Genomic DNA, 5,000 nt, shown 5'->3' on the forward strand with positions numbered 1-5,000 from the left:
ATGAGGCTCCCACCTTCCACTAGCAAATCTCTTGAAAGGGAAGGGTAAATACCCCTCTTAGAACTTTTACAAGTGGTTCACTCTCTTACAGATTTTCAGTAAGAAAGAAGGAGGTGAACACTAGCAAATTGAAAACAAGAAAGGCAAAGACTCTTCTAAGACTTTTCTCTCAATCACTTGCTGCTCAAAAAGTTGTGTTCTCAGCTGAGACTTGAGGGGTATTTATAGGCCTAAAGAGGATTCAAATTTGGGCTCCAAAAAATTTGAATTCTCTTATGTTCCCGATGCTGGCGGTGCCACCGCCCAGCCAAGCGGTGCCACCGCCCAGCGCTCGGTTGCTGGACGGTGCAACCACCCAGCCCAGGAGGTGTCATCGCCCAGCTCTCGGGTGCTGGGCGGTGCCACCGCCTGGCTCTCCGATTCACTGGTTTGGCTTAATTTTAGCCCAAACCAAATCTGACTTTGGGCCCAGTTGGCCCCTAACCAGGATATAGGATTATCTCTTAATCCTAATCCTAATTACAAGTGAACTACATAACAAAAAAAACATCCTAAGCAAGTTTTCAACCGCGAACATCGAGTCTTGTTCCGGCGAGCTTTCCGATGAACTCCTTCCGACGGACTCCCTGCAAGCTCCCGATCTTGTGATGACTTCAACGAGTAGCCGAGCCTTCTCGGTGATCTCCGTGAACCTCCGACGATCTCTTCGGCGAACTTCCGAAAATTCCGGTAGGTTCCCGATTTCTTCATCGATCTTGACTCCGGTATTCTTGCTTTGTGTTTTCTGGTTATTGTAGTTAATCCTGCACACTTAACTCAATAATATGGATTAGATCAATTAACCCTTCAATTGATTTTATCATCAAAATCTGAGATTCAACAATCTCCCCCTTTTTGATGATGACAATCAATTGATGACGGAGTTAAACATAACTCCCCCTATCTATATGCCATATTATGAGAAGATGAAAACACTTGAATTCCATCCATAGAATTCAAGCATAAACCGATAAGTTCTAACCGTAGAACTTATCGTTATTCTCATTAAGCAATAGTAAATACAAAACTTCGATAAAAATCATTTTCAAATAGAATGATAAGAGACAATTTTTACTACGATAGGAGATAAAGATTTTCAACATGAATTTCATGATATAAATGTAAGGCAAGCTTTCAATATGATCAATCAATCTTGCGATATTCTCAAGGATTTTGCAAGGCATTTTGCAAGGCATATAAGACATTCATATCACACATGCTTTTGAAATTCATATAAGTCATGCTATCAAAATGGTACAAGTCATCACTTTTCTCCCCCTTTGTCATCAACAAAAAGGGAATGAGACTTGAAGAATATAACTTATGATTATAATATCAGGAATTCAGCATTGATCATACGAAAATCCATCATCCAAAATTAAGTATGCTAAAATATTTACGCAGAGTTCACCTAAAGGAAAATTCAGCATTCATCCATTTTATCAAATCTCTTCTTTCTATAAATAACACAAATTGTAGGTGTGCAAGGAAGAGATTGTGATTAAAAAATATCAAGTAGTAACTCCAATAAGTCAAGATCATAATACAAACTCATTTAAATTTACATCGTCAACTTGAAACTCATAATCAAGCCATCAAAATCAATTTCGAGATTCATAAAATATTATAAAATCATTAATCTTGATCAGATGGGAGCGGTGTTTGACTCAAGATAGGATAAGATAATTTAACATGTCATTTAGAATCGAAAGAGAAGGATCAGATTCATCGAGGAACATAGAGAGGATGAAAAACTTTACGGAAAATCCATTCAAACAAGTTTATTTTTAGGGACAATTTAACATACCTAATTCCCTTCTGATGAATTCAAATTGGTCTTCGTTCAAAGCTTTTGTAAATATATCTGCTAATTGATGCTTTGTGTCAATGAATTCTAGAACAACATCATTGTTAAGGACATGATCGCGTATGAAATGATGCCTAACGTCGATGTGCTTAGTTCTAGAGTGCTGAATTGGATTTTTAGTAAGACATATGGCACTAGTATTATCATATTTTATGGGAATGTTTTTAAAGTGAATTCCATAGTCTTCTAATGTATTTTTCATCCAAATAACTTGTGCACAACATGCACTTGCAGCAATGTATTCGGCTTCCGCCGTAGATAGTGCAACTGAATTTTGTTTCTTGGAAGTCCAAGAAACAAGTGCATGTCCTAAAAATTGACATGTTCCGGATGTACTTTTTCTATCTATCCTGCATCCACCAAAATCGGCATCTGCATAAGCTATTAGATCGAATTTTTCAGATTTTGGATACCACAATCCTAAATTTGGAGTTCCTTTAAGATACCTAAATATTCTTTTAACACTCTTAAGATGAGATAATTTAGGATTAGATTGAAACCTAGCGCAAAGTCCTACACTAAACATAATATCTGGTCTAGTCGCGGTGAGGTAGAGTAGACTACCTATCATTCCCCTATATGTTTTTTGATCGAAATTTTCACTATTTTCATCCATATCTAACTTAGTCGCAGTACTCATAGGGGTGTTTATTGCTTTTGAATTATCCATGTTAAATCGTTTTAACAATTCTAATGTATATTTGGATTGGTTAAGAAATATACCATCACTAAGTTGTTTGATTTGTAATCCTAAAAAGAAAGTTAATTCACCCATTAAACTCATTTCAAATTCATGACTCATACATTTGGCAAATGATTCACATAGTGATTCATCTGAAGAGCCAAAAATAATATCTTCAACATAAATTTGCACAATAAGAAAATTATTTTCAAAATGTTTAATAAACAATGTAGTATCAACCTTGCCTTTGGTAAAATTATTTAAAATAAGAAAGGAACTAAGCCTTTCATACCAAGCTCTAGGAGCTTGTTTCAAGCCATAGAGAGCTTTAGTCAATTTGAATACATGATTAGGAAGAAGAGAATTTTCAAATCCGGGAGGTTGTTCGACATATACTTCTTCAGAAATAAAACTATTCAAGAAAGCACTTTTGACATCCATTTGAAATAGTTTAAAATTATTACTACTAGCATAGGAAAGGAGCATCCTTATGGCTTCTAATCGAGCCATGGGAGCGAAGGTTTTTTCGTAAACGATACCTTCTTCTTGGTTGAAACCTTTGGCCACTAATCTAGCCTTATTTCTAACCACGATACCATTTTCGTCTTGCTTATTTCTAAAGACCCATTTAGTACCAATAACTAAATGGTCACTAGGTCTAGGAACAAGCTTCCATACCTTATTCCTCTCAAATTGATTCAATTCCTCTTGCATTGCAATAACCCAAAAATCATCTTTTATGGCCTCGTCAATGTATTTAGGTTCAATTTGAGAAAGGAAGGCGGCATTAGCACAAAAATTCTTGAAAGAGGAACGAGTTTGAACCCCTTTTGATGTATCTCCTATAATTAGCTCATTTGGATGAGCATCTATATACTTCCATTCCTTGGGTAAAGAAATTTCGGAAGAAGGTGCATCCAAGTTGTTATTTTGAGGAGGAGGTTCATTTAAATTCAAATTATCAAAACCAAGATCATCATCAAAATCATTTTTCTTTAAATTAGAAATTTTATTAAAAACTACATGAATAGACTCTTCTATTACTAACGTTCTTTTGTTAAAAACCCGAAAAGCCTTAGAAACGGAAGAGTAACCAAGAAAGATGCCTTCATCGGATTTAGCATCAAATTTTCCTAAGACATCCCTTTCATTCAAAATAAAGCATTTACAATCGAAAATTTTAAAATAGGAAATATTTGGTTTTTTGTTATTCCACAATTCATAGGGAGTTTTTGATAAGAATGGTCTTATTATGACTCTATTCATGATGTAGCAAGCCGTATTTACGGCTTCGGCCCAAAAATACTTAGGTAAACTATGTTCATTTAACATAGTTCTTGCCATTTCTTGTAGGTTTCTATTTTTTCTTTCAACTACTCCATTTTGTTGGGGATTCCTCGGAGTGGAGAAGTTGTGATTGTATCCATTAACTTCACAAAAATTTTGAAAGTCATGGTTTTGAAATTCGCCACCGTGATCACTCCGAATTGATGAAATCATGAAACCTTTTTCGTTTTGAGTGAGTTTACAAAATTTAGAGAAGCACTTGAAGCAATCACTTTTGTGGACTAAGAAATAGGTCCAAGTGTACCTAGTATAGTCATCCACAATTACAAACGCATATTTGCTTCCTCCTAGACTTGTTGTGTCAATTGGTCCGAATAAGTCCAAATGGATCAATTGTAGTGGTCTAGTGGTGCTAATTTGATTTTTTGGTTTGAAACTAGTTTTTATTTGTTTACCTAGTTGACATGCATCACATACTTTGTCCTTAGTAAACTTCATATTTGGAATCCCTCGTACTAATTCTCTAGATGAGATCTTAGATATTAGTTTCATGCTTGCATGGCCTAATCTCCTATGCCAAAGCCAAGCATCATCATTTAGAGCGGAGAAGCACATTTCATTACTTAGTTCATCAAGGTTGATGGTGTAGACATTATTTTGTTTTAATGCAATCATAGTCAAGTTATTGTTTGGTTTTTCGATAATACACATATTTGATTCGAATCTAACGATATAACCTTTATCACATAGTTGACTAATACTCAAGAGATTATGTTTCAATCCATCAACTAGTAAAACATCATCAATGGAAAAACTAAATTTGTTACCAATAGTTCCCTTGCCAATGATTTTGCCTTTGTTGTTGTCTCTGAAAGTGACGTACCCTTCTTCTTTGCTAGTGAGCATAGAGAAATGAGATGGATCTCCAGTCATATGTCTTGAGCATCCACTATCGAGATACCATCTCTTGCTCCTAGCTTGTGGGTTTGTCTACAAAAGAGGATGACTTTTAGGTACCCATTTGATTTTGGGTGCCTCAAAAATTGATCCACTAACTTTGTTATTTATTATTGAATCCTTTATAGTTCCTTTAGGAACCCATATTAATTTTTGTGAACTAATTTT

Source organism: Musa acuminata, chromosome BXJ1-6, assembly GCF_036884655.1.
Source record: "Musa acuminata AAA Group cultivar baxijiao chromosome BXJ1-6, Cavendish_Baxijiao_AAA, whole genome shotgun sequence".
NCBI lineage: Eukaryota > Viridiplantae > Streptophyta > Magnoliopsida > Zingiberales > Musaceae > Musa > Musa acuminata.